We start from the raw sequence: 20,112 nt of genomic DNA, 5'->3' as shown, positions 1-20,112 counted from the left end.
ATGCATTGCATGTACAGGCTAAAAGGGATGAGGGAATTTAATAAATCCTGGGGCCTGAGAGAAATGCAACCCTGGCCAGGAATGAAATGTGCGCCATTTCATCAGGTTTTTGTGTCACTACCTATCTCAATTTGCAGAAACAAGCTGCTTTTAATTGCAATGAAGAGGTTGATGCCTGGTGGTTAGTATTTTAATCACTTTAAACAGCACATGATGATGTAAGCTGGAGCTATTGTGCTTGCTCTAAACTGTGGCCTGTGATGACACAATGTGATGAGACAATGTGATGACATGGACTGTTGCAAATCTAGCAAAAACAACCTCTAGGCATAGGTACAAGGCAATAGTACTATAGTATAGGTAACTAGTACTATAGCTGCATAAAATATTTTGATACTACAAGGAAATATTTTTAATCCTGTTTTCTTGATGTTTATGTAATTGCACTGTGACTGTATTTGTCTGAAAACTGTTGAGTCAGTACCTGGTTTCAATCAGCTTTGACAGAGCTTCCAAGGGTATCCTACTTTTGCCAGCTCTGTGAACATTGGGTATCTGAATAGTTAAAAGAGACACATTTAACACCCTGATGAGAGAAGAGGAGGAGATAAGAAAAGAAAGGAAAGATCAAAAAGAGAAAAGAAGACAGAGAAAAATTCTTGTCTTATAGACATCAGCACATTCACTGCCAGATGAAGACCTTGGTATATTCACTTCTTGCCTTGTCCCCACTCCTGGCATCAGGTAACCCAGTCTGCTCACAGCAGCTAAAAAGCAGCACCTGGACTTTATACCCTGCCCAGCACAGCTACAATCAACAGCACGAAGACACCTGGCCTTACTGTTCTGGGGTTCCCTGTGCTCCACTCTGGTGCATGAACCTCCATGGGCTGGGGAGAAACAAAAGCACGGGAAATCAGGAAGCTGGAAGAAAATGCATTTGACTTCTCCATGTAGGAGCTGATTACTTTTAGCCACTGCAACAGCTTGTCGCTGGTCTCTCCTGAGTATTTGTGTGCAATTGGGCTTCAACCAGCAGGACTCTGAGCAGCTCTCAGTCATGCCCCAAGGCTATAAATTCCTGGGAGCAGAGGAAGGGACAGATCCAAATCTCCCACAACCTGGTGGAGAGCTTTAACTGGTGATTTATTACACAGCAGGACAAGCACCTGGCTGCTTTTGTGATAGGAAGCTGCACAACTCCAGAGTGTGTTGCATCCCTTTTGGAGGCAGGCATTTGACAGCAGCTGAAAACCAGACTACCTTTGGTAACTCTACTCTTGTCACTCCAAGTCCCACAGATCCATTCTGACATACCTGACCCTGTCTGTTCACTGCATAAAGGATCCACAGAAGATCCACTCAGATGACTCCAATGGATTCCTCCAGCAAGCAGTGCCTGGCACCCACTGTCCCATGCTGACATCATCCTGTTCAACAGGTATAGAGTCATAGAAAGGCTAGTGCTGGAAGGGACCTTAAAGATCAAGGCAGTGATTCTGCAGCTGAGGAGCAGCCTTCCCAGGCCTGCAGGCAGGCTGAGGTGGGAGAACACTTCTAGAGGTGGTCAAGTTCAACCCCCATCAGTCCAGGTGTGTCTCACCAGGGCTGAGTCACTTTTCTGGACCTGCTGGTGACACTTTTCCTAATGCAGCCCAGGACACTGTTGGCCTTTTTTGCAGGTAGGGACTTTGCTGGCTCCTGTCAAAGCTGGTGTCCACCAGGACCCTCTCATCCTTCTCTGCGAAGATGCTTCTGAACAAGACAGCCCCTGGCTCATGCTGGTGCCTGGGGTTGTTCCTCCCCAGAGGCAGGACTTGACACTTTCCCTGGTTAAACTTTATGAGGTTCCTGACAGCCCATTACTCCTGCCTGTTCAGGTCCCTCTGGATGTCAGCACAACTTTGTGGTGCACCTGACACGCCTCCCAGTTTTTTGCCAGCTCCAAGCCTTATGCTATCCCACAGCCAGAGCCTACTGTGGAACAACACCAGGCCTTGGTGTGAGCTAAATGCAGCAGTGAGATAATTGCCTCAGTAGTTCCAGCCAGGGCTGAGCCTTCTGTTTGGGGTGCTCTGGGGACCAAGAGACCAGGGCAGGAATCTGGTTTATTTACTATTCTACAAGTAAAATTACAGTTCTAGAGAATTTACAAATGAACGTCCAAGGTCTGAAATACCTCAGGTGTGCAAACATGGAGACCATGCCTTGAGCCTTCTTTGTAACTTGTGGGGTATGCCCAGCCCTTGCCCTGGAGGGATCTCTGCTGAGATAAGAGATTTCACAATCGCCCAGCAGGACTCCCTGGAAAGGCAACCACTTCTTTGGTCAGGGCGAGAAAAGACAAACCCACAATCCTTTAGGAGACACCATGCAGATTTCATCGTAACCCATTGGTCTGTACCCATCCCAGACCCTCGGTAACCCATTGGCCTTTATTGATCTCCTGTATCCCTACAAAAGCAAGCCCAATGGGCCCCTGTGGGAGGGAGCTCTCATCCCTGGCTCCCCCCTTCGCCGGAGGGGACCCACAATAAAGCTCCCTTCGTGCAGAACCAGCCACACGAGCCTCTCGTCTCTCTCTCTGGTCTGGCTTGGAGGCTTCCCTGCAGAGCTGAGCTGGAGTCATAAGCTGATAATCACTAAAGAGCTGACATCTTCTGCGTGGGCCCTCCTGCCAGCAGCTGAGGGAAGACACCAGATCTCGGGAAGGCGATTCCTTTCGGGACCATCTCCCCGGACCGGCCACCTCTTCCTGGGTCAGAGCCGCTGACCCCCTTCTCCAGCTGTAATAGTAACTCACCTTAAATTTTTAATTTCTGCTTTGCAACTACTTGTCTGAAAATATATTTCATGTGAACTAACTGCTGTGCAGGACTGAACCAGTGGTTTTTTGTAAGACATGCTAGATACAGCAAAAACCACATTTCTACCTGCAACACAAATGCTTAACTCCCCCATCCTTATGTTTGTTCAGGCCCAATAAAAAGTAATGTTCTTCATTTCTTTTTCTACTCATAGCCATTAGAAATCAGTATAAAAGAAAAGAGAAAAAGTGGAAAAAACTCAGAATCTGAAAATTTTAGTGCAGTGCTACTAGAAATATGGGTGTATTTTTAAGGCAGCTCCATTTGACTACGTTCGTGCAATCAAAAAGGAAGGTAAATGAAAATTTGGGGGGGTTTTTTTGTATTGTGACTCTCTGTTTTACCTTTCCACAAGTAATAACAGGTTCTAAAATTTTGTGAGGTTTTTTTGCCTGAACAGAGATTTTACATGTATTTTTACTGCAGGTGAATGTTATGATCCAGTTTAAACTCAGAAAAGCAAGCTAAGTCTCTGTGCATAAACTGGAAAGAACTTAGAAGGGTGTAAATATTCCCAGAAACGAGATTAAAACCAAACGAGGTTAGATGTTGATGCCAAAAAATTGATGTATTTTATTTAATAGTAAAAGAGGCAAAGAGAAAAGAGAAAGAAAGAAAGAAAGAGAGAAAGAGAAAGAAAGAAAAAGAAAGAAAGAAAGAAAAAGAAAAGAAAGAAAAGAAAGAAAAGAAAGAAAAGAAAGGAAAGAAAGAAAGAAAAAGAAAAGAAAGAAAGAAAAAGAAAAGAAAGAAAGAAAAGAAAGAAAGGAAGAAAGAAAGGAAGAAAGGAAGAAAGAAAGAAAAAGAAAGAAAGAAAGAAAAAGAAAGAAAGAAAGAAAGAAAGAAAGAAACTGTGCATGGGGAGGGTGGGAGAACACGGAGAGGTGACAGGGGTTAGGTGGAAGCATAGCACCCATCCAAGGGTCCCAATGACATCTCGTTGCTCCCCTCCATCTGGTCTGCTGGTGGTGAGGGTCCCCCATCGCTGCCGTGGCCACGCTGCCACACGCCAAAGAGAGCAGAATCCCATGGATTAATACAAGCTGTGGGCCAGGTGGGAACGCCCACGTGTCTCCCTTGCAGGGGCTGGCTTGACACTGTCCCTTGCAACACTGAGGGTCTGTTGCACCATCTCTGGTGCTCTGGTGCAGGGTCTGGGGACCCCTTTGAGGGGGGCCCCTGTGATGGGCCATGTCACCCCCTTCTGCTGTGGATAAGCTTCCCCTCCCCGGTGAGGACCCCTCAGCTGGGCTCCTCTGCACAGGGGAGGATGGGCAGTCACTGCTCCTCTCACCACAGGCTTTTCCCAGACACCCAAAGCCTCTCCTCCCTCCACCCTTTGGTTTGAGGGTCTGTGCAAGCCTGGCAGCTGATAGCCCTGGGGCTGTGGTCTCCACCTTGGAGGTGTTAAGCTTATGCTTTGTGAATGTCCCCAGCCCTGAGTTTGTTACTTTATCTTATCTTCATCAGCGAGCAGTGTAAGGCCTCAGTCAGGGCCCCATTCAGGGTGTGGTAGTCCTCTCTGCAGCTTTTGTAATACAGTTTTAAAAGTCCTTCAAGAAAATGTTTAAGTCAAAAACTATAATATTTCAGTCTCTGACAGTGAAGTAAACAGAAACAATGCAGGTAAACAAAATTGCAAACGTGTCTGGGGTAAAGGTGGGGAAGATGATGAATCTATAATCACACCTCTGTCAGCCTGGCTGCTCTCAGCTCACATGTCAGGATGGTGCTCTCTAGGTATAATGGAGATCTATAAATAGCTGCATCATTATATAACCCAGCAGCAGTCTCATTCCCTTTCTAAATATAGGCTGTGCAGCAAAGGACAATCTGGTGATGTGTTGCTACTGATACCGATTAATAGCATGACTCACACTGCCCAGCTAATAAAAATGTAATGTGTACCTTGGAGGCACCACACCGGATAGGGTGAATTTATACAAGGGAAAAAAAAAAACATACTACATTTGATTTTGTGACCAGTGAAGGAGAAAGTGAAGTCTAAGCAATTTCATAATGCAGGACAATATTACATTATGTCTCTCTAATCATAATGACTTCAAAGAAATGTGAAGCTGTCATTAATGAAATGTTTAATGTCTTGTGTTCTGTTCATAAAAAATAGTTTATTGCCTTTGAGTAATTACTGCAAACTCATTTGTGGGGTTATAATAATCACGTTTCCTAGGTCAACATGGATGGCATGCTTGGGATGCCATTCAAGGGTGGGTTGTGTTCACTCAGGATATAGGTGCAGAGCTCTCACTATCAACCAGGCTGCACATGCAGAAGGGAGGGAAAGGCTTCTGTAAAGTAGAAATATTCTTTGTGTTAAAGAGCTTTGAGATCAATGCAGCAAATTGCATCTAAGGCACATTTTGACCTTCAAACTCTAATTATCATAAATAGTGAGGTATGTACACACTTGTTCAGTCATATTGCCTGTGTGCTCCCTCACATCCAGTCTGCAATCAATATTGCCATTTCACACACAAGGATTTTGCACCCACCTTTTTGTTTTTAAAGTTAGGGTGCTGTCTCTGCTGAAGCCCTTGCTGATGTCTTTATTTAATTACATGGGGAAGGTGAATGTTTAACTCTAACTTGTGACTTTGATGGAAAGTGCTGCAGTGGTTTCCCCTTATAGCTCAGGACACTGATCTTTGCTCAGTAGGGAAAGAGCCTTCTGCAGTGGATTGCAGCATCATTTTGTACCATCTTCACCAATTTGTCCAGACTTTCATGTCTTTCATTAGAAACACTTTGGTGGTCTTCCAGGAGCCTTCTTATGCAGTAAAGCAGTTCTTGACAGGAGTAAAGGTCCTGAATTGATGTAATATCTGTTACTAGAAAGAAATTGCTTGGGAAAAAGAAGTAACTCCCTCCAGCCTTTGCAATAGCTGGGGATACAGTGAGGAGACCTAAGCTCAGGCAGGTCTCCCATTTCTGTGGGGCAGCTCCTGCCGCTGTAACAAGGCCTCTCATGCTCCCTGGTGTAGCTGCCTTGCCTGGCAGCAGCAGAAACAGCAACAGTGCCCCACTGTGTCCCAAAGCCACCCTGCCCTCCTGCGCAGTGTAGATGTGGCTTGGGGACGCCCCTTTGCCCCTGCCTTTCTCAGCATCTGGGCGGGAGAATAATTTCTGAAAACCTCTGGCTAATGTCATTTACCAGGATCCCAGTTTTCCTTTTGTCTGGCTCAGTGTAACCCAGAAGCAAAACCATGCTGATTCCACACTGGAGTGCTTCAGCCATTGCATGCAGCAGCTCCAAGGAGGGTTCCCAGGGGATATCCGTTGAAGCACTGGGAAATCAGAGATCCCATGTACCTTAAGGAAGCTGGTGTGAACAAAAGCTCAGCAGCTCAGTCATCCTAGGACCCAGCATCCTAGGACCCAGCTCCTCCTCACCTCCCTGTCCAGCCAGCTGCCGCAAAGCCTGTCCCTCCCTGCACCTCTGGGGAGAGACACCACAGTCCTGGCTTTGCTCAGCCTCTGGTGTGAACATTGCTGTGAGATGTTCAGTGCTTTCACTTTCATGCTCATCTCTGAATGAAGCTTGGTAGGTCAGGAAAGACAGGTGATGTCAGATGGTTTGGGACACCTCTGCAACCTGGCATGGACATACTGGAGGCCAGAGCCTTCCTGGTGTCATTGGACAAGCGAGGCAGTTCTTGCTCGCCACTGAAACAGGTGATGCTATATAAGGCTGAGGTTTCCTGGCTGGAGGCCACACACACAAGCATTGGATAACACAATCTGAAACTTCATCCTTGACTTCTTTCTCAGTTATATCCTGTCCACTGCTTCTTCAGACTCCAGCCCGATGGTTCAACAGTAAATTGACCATTTCCTCAGCATACAATACCCCATGGTGTTTTGCTGAGGAAAACCTTAGGTTAACAAGCACCAGAGAAGAGGGGCTGTTATACACAGCTTCTTTTTTGCACAATTTCTCTGACTTCCCAGACTCTTGCTTCAAGCAGTTAGGTGTTCTATTTGCACCTCCAGCAGCCACAGTGTCAGTAATTCTTAATTTAAGTGATTTAGCTGAGTTTTCCATCAAAACAATATTTTTCCTTCTTTCCCCTCAGGATGTAGAGGTCTGCTCCAGCTGCTTCCCTTTGACAGATTTACAGTAATAAAAAATAAAGTAAGAAAACTGTTATTTTGCTTTCAAACACAAATCTTTTGTGACAGATTAGACATGGAGGGATAACCTATCCAGCTGGAGGAGTCAGGTATTTATCTGCAGGACTGCACAGCTGTATTCAGCAAAGACATGGTACCAGCAGCTTGATCTTGGTCATGTGAATAACCTTAAAACCTTTTAAAATCCAGGGGAATGCTAAAGAGACACTTAAAGGGAACTTGCACAGAAATGACAATACTTATCAATCAGGAAGGTTCCTGCACTGAAAGCCTCAGCTCTGCTACACAGCCCTTGTGGTCCCCACCAGTTCCAAATGCCCACACTCAGCTGAGGCTGAGCAACAAGGTACCAGCAGGCAGCCCAGAGCTGCCTCATGCCACGTGAGATATCTCAAAGCCCTAAATACAATTCTTGGGGGCTTCCAAACCTGACAACTATCATGAACCCTAAATCTACTGTATGGTGAGGAGGAGCCATACCCAAAGAGGAAAGCTACCATTTTGATGAAAAGTCACATACGTAAAGATTTGTGTGTTCCTAGGTATTTCTATCTGGCTTGAATGGTCCTGAAGAGAGGCTGAAGATGGATAGTGAGGCAGAAGATGGCTTCCCACCAGAGCCCCCTGTAAGTATTGGTCTGTAAGGCATTTTTAGAGCAAATATAAACCAAATGGACATTTTAGTGTTTATGTTAAAGTGCTGCTTTCATTTTAAATGAGAGAAGGCAGAGGAACACATTTTAGATACTCTTGTGGATTGTGAGCTTTCCAGGGAAAATCAGACTGCTTCTTTAAGAGTGTGCAGATCCCATGGGAAGGCTCTGGGACAGGTGTTCCCCAACATACTGGGCATATCAAACCCCATGCAGCAAGGAAATCCAGGGTAATTGGGTCTGAAGGCACATGCAAATGTAGTCTGATGGTAACACAATAAGTCCCCAAGCAAGTGCTGGGAGAGCAGGGATTGTTCTCTGCTCTACTCCCTACCAGAAAGCACTGGCAGGTTCTCTGACACTGGACATGTGGTGAGGCCACACCATTGCCCCGGGAAGACAGCCTTGCAGGCAGGATTTAAAATTCATCTGGCTGGCATTTCCCCAGTGGCCAGCTCCTGGCAGCACGCTGCCACAGCTGTTCACTTGATCCTCCTGAAGGCTCTTGGACTTGCCTCACCCTGTCTGTGAAGTTTCTAGCCATCAGCACCCATGCCTTCTCAGTGAATCCACTGTGACTAATTTACAGTTTCTTCCCTGATTTATTAGTTTGGAATGAGGGACAAATCATTAAACCCCAGGCCTTTTATTAATAATTTGCTAATGGGGAAAATGGTTCAACTCTTGGTATTGATCATTAGTTACATCCACTTCCCCGCAATTATGTAAAACATGGCATTTGTTGCTTGGATTGTGCAGGTTAAAGCCACATCTAGGAAGAAAATATGCCTCTCTGTGGCTTGCTGCAAAGCATCTTGTCTTCTACAAAACAGGTGCAGGAGCAGGAAAGAAAAAGAAGTAATGTGCTGCCTTAAAAACCATGCTTGTGGTCCTGTGGAGAACAGAAAGGTCTTCATATACCAGCTGCAGGAATAAAGGTTAAGGTCCAGGACAGCATGGTGATTCAAGCCTTACAAGCAGACTGAATTTGTTGAATCTTCCAAGTTAATACACAAACAGCCAGGCCAAAGTAAAAAGATTTACAAAGCTAAAAAGCTTTTCTGGCTTAATAAAAGCTAGTTAATAAAGTTGGGAACTGAATATCCATCCTGCCCATCCCTCTGTCTGAAAGAACCACATAGACCCTGTCTGTATTCATGTATGTCTCCAGGGCCACTCCAGGTGTAAGAGCCTCTCCCATCTCCTCCACTGCTTTTGGCATGATGTGTCATGAGTCTGCCTGACCCAAAGAAGCCCAGACCACAGAGGACTTTAATATGATGGGCAAACAGAAAATACAATCAGGCCACACTTTCCTGTGGCACAGATCCCTGTCACTGTATCGAATTGAGCAACATGAAAGTGTGAAAGAAAAGCAGCCGGGAGAAGCACACAGTGGAGCTGGTTGTGAGTATGTCCAAAAGGCCCTGCAAGCCTGAAGGCAACGTGACACTTCCAAAACATGTTACCTGTGTAACACAGGCAGGTCAAAGTGTTTTCATAAGCTCTCTGTCCTGCACAGTGCCTCGTGCTGTGGTGGTGGCAGCATCCCTCTCAAGGCCATTGCACCTTCCTGCATCTTACTGCTGGTGCCTCTCACCACCCACTGCTGCTGCTGCCTGCAGTGGGACAGGCTGCACTTCATTGCCTTCAGTTTACACTTTCGTGCATCCCCACCTTCTGCCTTACTTCCTGTTTGGATGTTTTAACACTGCAGAACAGCTTCTCTCAGCACACCCCCTCCCCTGCAGCCCACCAGTGGAGGAAAAATCCCCTCCACAGCCCCAGATACAGTGGGGTGGCAAATGGTGATAAACGTGAGTGAGACTAAGTGCTGCCATGCAGTTCAAAGCAATAGCTTTGAACATTGTATTTCCTTTCTGTGCTTAGAAATGGAATTTCTCTTTTTGGCAAGAAAAAACCCCAGCACCCTCCATGCTTTGCATATCCAAAATTAACACAGCAGGGTTTATATGCTAGAACACTCTAGCCAGGCAAGAAACCTTACAAAGGGAAAACTTGAAGATTTTAGCCTTCATTAACAAAATGCCATCACAGTTCATTCAAAAGTTGGAATTATTTAAAACCCGATGTGTCTTAATCCAAAAGTAATTCTAAATGGATGGCTCACTTAGCAGCTGTGTTCTGTGATGAAGCCCTTGTTAAATCTAAAATAGCCTTTATTTTATTATAGTAATAACAACCAAACCAGATGCTTTAGCCTACATTTCATATTTGAAGGTACTACTGATATAAAAATAATACCCTGTAGGATGGTCCTACACGGTGCAGTCTATGCCTCGAAGAGACAAGAGAAAAGGAATAGCCTGGCAAAGAATTATCACCTTTATTATATAGTTGAGGAACAGAGGCACTGAGAGATTAGCTGTCTTGCTCATAATACCATTGGAAGGCTATAGCCAGACCTAATAGGGTCTGGTTGTGCCAGACAATATGTTCTCACTACACTGCCATCTTTCTTCAGTGATGTACATGGCTTATTTTAAAAGCTTGGTTAAAGACACCCAATTTCTCATGGCTGAATCACACATTAAAGCTGAATAACCCTTCTTCTGCTGCAGATGACTGCTGTGGACAGCTGTAGTTCTAGGCACTTGAACACTACAAAAGAAGTAACATATTAATTTTAGTAAAAAAAAAGACAACACTAAAGTTTTAGGACCTGAAGAGAACATTAAGAAAAGATCTTATTATCCTTAACTCTGTGTGTTCTTATACTGTCAGGTGACAGGTATGTGGTTCTGTACAGTATTGCCATAAAAAGCCCAAGATTTAAAGCACCAGTAATATCCCTGACATACACTGGAGATGTGATAACCTGGGTCACAGTGTTCAAAAATCCATCTGATTCCAGGTGACTACAGACAGAAGTGTGCATGGTGTAAAGATGTTGCTATATGTTGTATCTGTTGGTGTTTTCCCTTTGCTGAGGGATTTTTGTTCACTGATGTGGTCATTTCTCTCACTGCATGCTCAATTTAATGGAGCAAATAGGGTAAATCTTCCTCTGGGCCAGCTGCTTTGTTTACATAACCCCATGCTACCTTTTCTAGCACTTATGTATTTTTTAAGAATATTTAATTGGAAGTGTAACATTGGGTGCAGGGGTTTCAAATAAAGTAATGGTGCATTAATTTTTTTTTTTTTTTTGCCCAAGTTGCATCTGGTCTTCTAAATTTTGATCTAAGTAAATAGAGAAGAAGACAAGAAAATGTGAATTGCTTGAGATTTCTGAGCAGCTGTTAAGGAAAGGAGTGATGTCTGGCCCTAAGAGTAAAGCAGTGGAAGAGGAGACCTGGTGCTCCAGGTGGTCTGTGTTCCTACAAAGCACCACAGTGGGTAAAGCAGCCATGTCTCTGCAGTCCCCACTGGAACTCATCCGGAAATACACACACTCAGTCCTGATTTTGTGTTGCAGACTGAGTTTTTCCACCTGGAAAATGGCTCTCTCTGGGATTTCCAACTCTCTAAAATCCATCCACACAAGTCCACTAATTATTGTTGCTCTTCTAAGGACTGAGGGCCAAACCATTGGTGGCACCAAAGATAGTTTCAAGACTGTTGCTTTTCCTTGGCACCAAATTTTCCTCCTGTGCTTCTGCTTTTGCCCTCAATGTGCTCATGAGCTGCAGGAGCTGTATTTAGTGTTGATGCCTCCCAGCTGACTGGCAGCAGGTGGGCACAGTAATGGTCTCTTCTCTTCCTGTTTTTACCCAACCTTTATCTCCTCACATTAGCTAGCTACTTTATTTGTGAAATAAAATTAATGGCCCAGGTGCAATCAATTCCAAGTCCTTCCCAGACAGAAAATTTTGGCAGCACTTAATCTGAATGTCAGGGGTTCTGCTAACCAGTTTTCAGCTTCTAGTCCTCACCAGGAGGAGCTGAGCCACTTCTGTCTTGGAATACCTTGCTTCCATAATCACTAGAGAGCCCAGTCAGGCAAAAAGGCAGTTCTTTATCTCTGAGATAATACCTCTACGGATTCACCAAAAAGACACAAATGAGAGATGAAGAAAATGTGGAGAGGACAAAGACAAGGCAAGATGACAGCAGAATTAATAATTTCTTTCATTTCTAAGCAGCTCTGAGAGCCAGCTGTGACCTCTTTGAGGCACTCATCACACTGCAAACAGTGATGTGTTTAAAATATTATTCAGGCAAGAAAGGGTGACCTATTAGGGCCTTAACTTTCCTAGCCAATCTACCTTTTGCAGCAGACAATGCTTTCACAAAACTGCATTTCTTTTTCCTCTGTTACTAGTCATTGTGCATAAATTTTTACCCCAGAAGTTTGCTACTCTAGTGAGACCACTTTCTGCAATTTAAAGAGCTGAAAAACACATTACATTGTTAGTCAAAAGGGAAGGAGATAAAAGGTTTGAGATTTCTAACTTAATTTGAGATATTCTGTGCTTGTGTTGTGCGATAATGTTAAAAGCGTGGGTGGACACTGGTTTTGTAGTGTCTGAATTTCTCAGGGCCTCTTCCCAGCACTGCAACTCACTTACTGTACAAGCTACCATGCAGAGAATGACATTATGTTCCAAACCTGTGGAAGAAAACCAAGACAAAGCTAATAAGGAAATGTTTTCTTCGAGTGTGTCAAGGACTGAAGGCAAATTGATTTTTCAGAGGAGTCAAAAGCAATATGTATCTCCTCAGCGTCTTGAAATCCAGGTCCAGTTATATTTTTTCTTCGTAACTCTGGCAAACAGGCTGCTTTCATGGTTTCCAGAACTTTGTTCTCCTATTGCAAGTCAGGTTGCTTCATTATTTCTAGTGGGGTAAAAATATTTTGGGGGGAGTCAGGCAACTGGAGAAAGATCAAAGGGCAGCATTTCTTTAAGCAGGTTGTCTTGGGGGAGACTTTATGATGTTGTATCCCATATCGCTGTTCTATGCCCAGAAATTAATTTTTTGCCTTTTCTGTGCCTTTAAACAGAGCCTGAGAGGGGGGAAAGAAGAAAAGCCCAGCAAAACTTTCAAAGCAGTTTACAGTTTGTTTTGAGGGACACAGATACACAGACTCCTGTGCGTTCTGCTTTCTGCGGTGGAGAGCGGAGGAAGCACCCTGCTTGCTTTCCAGCCAGCTTTCGGCCTTTTTTCTCTGGAGGGAGACAGAGAGTTGAACTTTTGTTTTCCTGGGACTTCATTTTTTTTTCCCTTTTTCTCTGCTGGACTGTTTCAACATCAGAACACGTTGGGAGGACTTTCCACTGAGGCCTTGGCCCTAGAGGTGGGCCCACCACAACCCAGCTCCAAGGAGGGGGGAAAGAGGCTACATCTACAGAAGGACTCTGAAATTTTCTGAAGGTTTCTCTCCACAGCGAGAGGTTTTCTTGTTTAGCATTATTATCCTTTATCTGTGTGTTTGTTAAATTAATTGTTTTTACCTCTTTCACTTTCCTTCAAGGAAAATTTATTCTTTGTCCTGAATGTGGTGGGGGAGGGATAGTTGTAACCTGCCTTCTCTCAGAGGATATATTTCCAAATTTGCCCAAACTGGCACAAGGTACAACATAAAAAACAACATAAGTGTTCACATTTACAGGAGGCTGGATTTTTAGACTAACATGCACATTTGGCGAGGAACACAGTGATCTTGGAGTGTAGTGCAGCTTCTTAGAAGGTAATGAAGTAGAAACAAAAACTTCATACCAAAGTTTCTCCTCTTCAGATTTGTGTTTCCCATGGTACTTGAGTCTTTCCTTTTGTGATACACCACAGTGCTTAAGCCAAAGCTGCAGTATCTGGGTCTCTGCTGGGATAAAGCTAAGGCAGGTTTTCCAGCTAGAAGTTCCTCCATGGCTAGTTTGCCGTATGCCTTTGCTGCCTGATGCCATTTTAGACCAGACTGAAAGAAGGGAATGTGTGTGAATTTTAATTGTAGCTAAACCAGGAAATCACCCACTCACTCCCTCAGTGGTCATGTGCACTGGATGAGTGCACTCCGCATTTCAGTGCCTTCTGAAAGGGTGAAAGTTCAAGGTTATACTTTCTGTTAGCCATTTGTTGTTTAAATATTTTCTTCTTTTCCAGCTAGGTGGCATGCCAGAGCCCATAAACCTCTTAATATTCTAGTGTTACCTCACAGCTTTTACAAACAAGGTCATAGAGAACAGAGGAAAAACATATAATTAATAATTATCAAGACTTACTGCTGTGTGGGCTGCAAGGCCCTGCTCAGAAATTAGAACCAAATTATTCCAGGCTTTAAAAAAGGTAGTTAAGATATCCAGCATACTTAAATTATCTCCTCTGAGAGACTACACCAGCTCCATTAGCTCCCTGCATGTATTTTGCTCCATGCTAACATGTACCACATGCTTTAAATCACAGCAGCCGGTTCCTTCCCACTGCACTTGCCTCATTCTCCACACTCCCTGAAATGCCTTTCCAGTTCCCCTTGCCTTGTCTCCTGCTCCTTAGCCCCCTATTAATGCCAGCTGGTCTGGAACAGCCACACAGATTATTTAGCAAAGCAGGGGAAAAAGGGAAAATATTTCAAATATTTTTTGAAATAGCTGCAAAAATAAGTAGTGCAATCCTAGTCCCTTTAGGAGTCCTCCAGGTTTGTTTCCGTCAGTGAAATGAGAGGGAACTACCAAGCAAGGTAAACCCTTATCCATGGTACTTCTAAGCAATTTGATTTAAACAGTGTATAGTGGCACTCATTATCAAAATCTGAAAGTTATCCAGGGAACTATTAAGGATGCATAGATTTTAAGACAAGGAGGCACAAGTATGTTACCTAATCTGACTGCATAATCCTGGATATTGAATTTGTCTCATGTTCCCCCAGGTTATCCAGTAGTTTATTATTACGTAAAAAATTATTTTCTAGGCAAAAGTGTTTATATAACAATCTAGGACTCGTTCGTTTACCAGTGAATTTCCAGAAAGAAATTTACTTTGTGTTTGGAAACTTAAAAAGTTGAGTATACATCCCCATAAGGGACATTTGTCAGGGATGGACCAACACACTCCTAGAAAATCTCTCCCTGAGAAGTCTGTCCGCTTCTTGGAAAGTAGCCCTTCTGTTTCAAATTTTATATATTCCCTCATCAAACATTGTGCATGTCCTTTGCCCAGGGACAAGGTCTGTGGTTAGTCAAATAGCACTTCAAAGGCATCTATTTTGTGCTAGTAAAATAATAAATTATTGACTCTTAGATTGTGATGTATTCACCTGGAAAATAATTACTTATGCTCATCTGGCAAATAATAGAAGGAAATCAGATTAAGAGCATTTATTCCATAAATAAAAAGTAAGATTGTACCCAAACATCTGTCACCAAACTGTTTCTGCAACCCAAATCCATTTGTTAATTGTCTCCTCTCTGCCTGGAATGCAGCTGTTTAAGTAATTTCTGAAGTAGCATCTCTGTCATTGACAGACATTTGTGCAGAACCAGTGATGTGCAGAGAATACTCTATTTATAGAGGGGCAATCATGCCTTTCTCATCTTCCCTCCTCCCACCCACAGCTCTTTGCAGTGATATCAGGGGAGTCCCAATGATGGTATTAATTCCTTTTCAGCTGAAATATACCCATAAACTTTAGTCAAGAACAAATGAGTAAAGGAAAGTGAAGATCATTTTTCTTGTGCTGAAAAATATTTTTAGATACCAATCATGGAGATTTCTTAATATTAGAAAAGGGCAGGATTTGCTGAAATAGAAAGAACATAAAAATAACATTTTACAAACAGTATAGCATCTATTATTTATCATAGCAGTCTTTGGGTAAAGGCCCAAAGCAAAATATTTGACTTTGAAGATGAAACAAAAAGAGGTGGCAACTATAACAAAAACTTTTTTATTTTTTTAATGAAAATTTTTTGTTGAAATATAGCCTCTACCTAAAACAATCTTGGTGGAGAAAAAGAAAATAAAAGAGTTTTAGTTCTTTTTGAGTGCTCCTAGAAGAAATGAGAAAATTCTGTACATTGTTTCATAGATGAAAAACATTTTGTGAAGAGAGCAGTTCTACTTAATTATCTATGGCTCTCTGTGTAGCTAGGATGCTCCCATTCCACAGCAAGCACACTGCATCATGAACCTATCACAGATGTTCCAGCCCCAGAATAACTGAATTTGATTGAATGCTCCTTAGGAAGAGGAATAGGAAGGTTCTTGAGACACTTTTTAATGAAACACATACTAATTATAGTATTATTTAAGAGTAAAACACTTCAAAATATACTTTCTTTTACAGTGTGAGGGGCTATTCAAATATTAAATATCATATATTATTCACTTACAAAGAAAAAGAGTTATTACTCTAAAATGGAACATACACAGCAGGGCAGAAACCCCTGACATGACATGACATAGTTGTGAATGTGAAGGCATTCTAGTTAGTAATTTTTGTTTCCAGGAATCCTGTGCTTGACAGCAGCTTTATATAGGCACAGTTTAAGTAAAAAAAAACAAACAAAACTCCTATGAAATGTCTTCAACACCAAAGAAATGACTACACAGGTCCAATGTGAAGGGAATTTATAGATTTTGTGCTTAGTGCTGTCTTCAGAATTTTATTTTTGCTTAACTGTCTGCATTGCATAAAATAAGAAAATTCCATGTGCTGGCTTGTGCATCTCTGCTCAGAATAGTGAAGGATCTTATGATGACTTTGAAGAAGTCAGGGTAACCTGGGGTTCTCATGGCTTTTCTGGGTCTCAGCAAAGGTCACTGCACAAAATAAGCCAATTGTTTCACTATTCAACAATTTAATTTATGTCAGTGTTGTTGTTTACAAATTTTTCATAGGCACAGTCTATGCTAACAGCACCAACTTCCATTAGAAATTCTTCTAAATAAAATGAGATCTTGCAAAGATCAAGAGATAGAACTGTTATTCGTGAACACCTATTCTGCAAAATATCTCAGTTAGGTTCCTGTCAAGGTTAGTGTTAGCTGTATGCATTGTATAGCCTGCTAACTGCAATGAGGATCCTCCACAGTTAGCTGAAAGCCTTTCTGCAGCATGGGTGGGATGATCTGTTGGGTTTTCCTGGCCTAAGACAAATATCACATTTAAAAATACTCTGCATGGAGCCAGCTTGCCACTCAAGCTATGCTGAAAGGCAGTACTGCACTTGCCTGTTCTGTAGACTCACTTCATCAAGTCACGTCAAGTCACTTCACGTCAACTGTTTTTCCATCTCATGCAGTCAGGCTTGGTTCTGCTTCTGTTTCTGACTGAGGCCAGGTTGGAGAGGGCTCTGGGTAGCCTGATCTAGCGGATGGCATCCCTGGTCAGGAGGTGTGGAACTAGGTGATCTTTAAGGTCCCAACTTTGGGTTCCAACCCAAACTAATCTATGATTCCATGATCAGCAAAACTAGGCTTGCATAGCTAATTCCACCAAGGCCCTGTATAAACCCACAAAAAGAGAGCAATTCATTTTTTCAAACCTGATAAACCATCCAGCAGAGTGATCTGTTTTCCCCCTAAAGCTAAACTAAACTATCCAAGAGCCCAGTGTGACTTCTTTGACATTATATAGTCTACGTACTAAGACAAATTTAGGCACAACTTTTGAAAGTCTGAAGAGAAACCCTGACAAGTGCACTGCTCACAACTGCTGATGCTCATGGGAGAGAAAACCAGAGTCTGACCAGATACCAGCTAATTTAAAAGCCCACATGGCAGAGCACATCACAGAGACAGTCCTGAGTCCCAAAGCAGCACTGCCCCAGCAGAAAGAATGCCAGGAAAACATTTAGCAGAGAACAGCTTGAGGCTAAACTTTGTGTTAATTTGCTTGCCTACCTCAATCTTTTCCTTTTACTGAAGGCTTTTACAACCACTGCATTTGTCAATGTCAGACATGGATAAAATGCACAGCAGTTAGGACAGAGATTGGTGGAAAACTGGCCAAGGGTTGCTCCCTCCATTCAGTCAAGTCCTTGCGTCTTGAAGCATGACAGCTTAAGTTTTTTAAGCAGTTATGTAAAATTGAGACTGCATTTGTGTCCCCTGCAGCAGCAGGTCACTCTGCCCTCTGCCCTGGCCAGGAAGGCTCATCTTCCTGGCAGGGAGCAGAGAGAAAATAATTTAAATTAACTCCTTGGCTGCCCATGAAGAACTTCTCCACAGCAGGCTGGGAAAGTGCCATACTACTTCTGAAGGCAAAACCACCTGCTCATGATGAAGGACAAAAAGTCCACTTTAATGCATTGTCCATGTGTGTGGTGCTCTCTGGGCTCCATGTCTTTCCTCCTAATGATGAGGCCACAGGTGCACTTGAAAGCCAGGGGGCAGATAGATGAATTTGCTGTCATCCTTTTTTTTTAGTTTGTGTCAATTTTGCTTTATTTTGCCAACAACCCCAAGAAGGAGTTTACTTGCTGACCTTTCTTAGATGTGTTGTTACATGTCTGAAAATCAATTTCTAGAGTTATCTGTCGTATTTTTTTTTTTCTTCCTCCCCTGTAGCACTTTGAAATGTGTAGGCTGGGGTGAGATAAGTGATATAAGTTTGCTGGACTGACACAAATGTAACAGGCACACAATTTATGACTCAGCTCATTCGTGGTAGATTATATGCTCTAGAGATACTTGATGATTTATAGCTGATGTAAATTGTGATACTTACTGTGCCATTAGCAAAGCCATTATCTCTGTCGTGGAACGTTAGAATCAATATATGTCAGCAGAGACACAAACAGTATTGTGAGCTTGCTGATAAAAATGGGTTTATGGAGAAGCATTCTAGGATTCCATTTGACACAGCCCTTTCAGAATTCTGAGAATAGCAATTTTACTAAAGAAAATCCTGAAGTCAAGTAGTTATGTCCTTTGCAATTATTAGGTATGTGATAATGGCCAGAGTGCATTAGCAGCCTCTCTCAAAAAAGAATTTTGCAAGTCACAACTAGGAAAAACTAGCCTGTGACATGATGCTGCCAGCCATTTTCTAGATAATAAATAATAATGTGTTGAAATATTACTTGTTATCATGAAAATTAATTCCCAGAATTAATTAATTTTCTTCTGCAATTAAAGAAAATGCTTTTTTTTTTGAGAAATGCTGTACTAATTAGAGCCTCTCGCCAAAGAAGAGGATCAGCACCATACATTTAGGCCACTGAGAACAGGCTGGGTGTCATACTAGACATACAAGGCAAACATCTGAGCTAGTGCTACAGTGAGCAAGCCACTGACTACAGTCAGTTCACAATAAACAGTCTCACAAACTATTTGTTCAAAGTCAGTTTAATAATCATTGCTCTTCAAGTGAAAACTCTGAAGATTTACTTCACTAAATAAGCCATCTTTTAAGGTTGTTCACTTTGTGTTTTTTCAGGAATTACTATTTGTACAGGAGAACAGCTGAAAGAACCACCTGCTCTTTCTCAAAGGGATTGTTTAGGTCTCGATCGGAACTGCTTTCAGGGCTCTGGAGCATTGGATGTGGCACATTAGTCTAGCTCACTCTGGAGACAGTTATCAACCATGAAATGCTGATCTCTCTCACAAAAGGTGCTCACATATCTCACTTGTAATTTTATGTAAACAGCATTTACCATGCAACAAGTCAGGATTTTCCATAAGGCTCTTAACAGCTTCCCAGTCATTATGTTTGGTCCCTGCATGAGCTCCTTCCCCCACCTCTTGCATGACTGGCTCACCATGTCAAACAAATCCCAAAGTGGTCTTGTGTCTACCTTTGCATCTCAAATGTTCTCAACATCCCCATACCTACATGGCTAACCAAAGAGTTGCTTTTATGTTGGTCTCTAAATCACCATCTTCTAGTTTCACACTGTGTTCCTATTACAGGATTAACACTGCCAGAGAATCTCAGAATATTTCAGGTTGGAAGAGAACTCTGGCAGTCTCCAGTCCACTTCCCACACAAAGCAGGACCATCTAGAGCAGGTTGCCTAAGTTGCCTGCAGTTGAGTTTGTGTTTCCTAGGATGGAGACTCCACAATCTCCTTAGGCATTTGTGTCATTGATCTTCCTCACACTGAAGATTTTTTTACTATTTTTTTACAGTTTTCCTTATCCCTGTTTCTGGCTGTTGCCTCTTATCACTGCACCCCTGTGAGAAGAGTTTGGGTCTGTCTTCTCTACACCCTCCCATTAAATAGTTGTGGACAGCAATAAACTCTCCCCTTTGCCTTGTCTTCTACTGAAAAAACCAGTTCCCATGGTCTTCTGTTTATGTCATGTGCTCCAGCCCCATGAACATCTTGGGGATTGGAGCTGGACTTGCTCCAGGAGGTCCAAATCTTTCTTGTAGTGGGGAGCCCAAAACTGGATGCAGAACTTTCAATGCAGCATCACAAATGCCAAATACATGGGAATAGTCATTTCCTAGGACCCCTGGGTATGGTTTTGCTAAAACTGTGCAGGATGTGATTGGCTGCCTTTGCCACAGGGATACACTGCTCACTGAATCAGCT

General features: G+C 42.9%; 1 long non-coding RNA gene across 1 annotated transcript; it reads left to right on the top strand.

Annotated features, from left to right (window-relative positions):
* Positions 1-626: 626 nt before the first annotated feature.
* Positions 627-12,829, top strand: LOC125317815. The gene is made up of 4 exons (XR_007200189.1): positions 627-1,441; positions 7,559-7,642; positions 10,415-10,544; positions 12,636-12,829. It is a non-coding gene; the product is annotated as an uncharacterized LOC125317815 (long non-coding RNA).
* The last annotated feature ends 7,283 nt before the right edge of the window (positions 12,830-20,112 follow it).

This window comes from Corvus hawaiiensis, chromosome 2 (assembly GCF_020740725.1).
Source record: "Corvus hawaiiensis isolate bCorHaw1 chromosome 2, bCorHaw1.pri.cur, whole genome shotgun sequence".
NCBI lineage: Eukaryota > Metazoa > Chordata > Aves > Passeriformes > Corvidae > Corvus > Corvus hawaiiensis.
The sequence above is the reverse complement of the archived record's forward strand: the minus strand, read 5'-3'. Positions and strand labels throughout refer to the sequence as shown.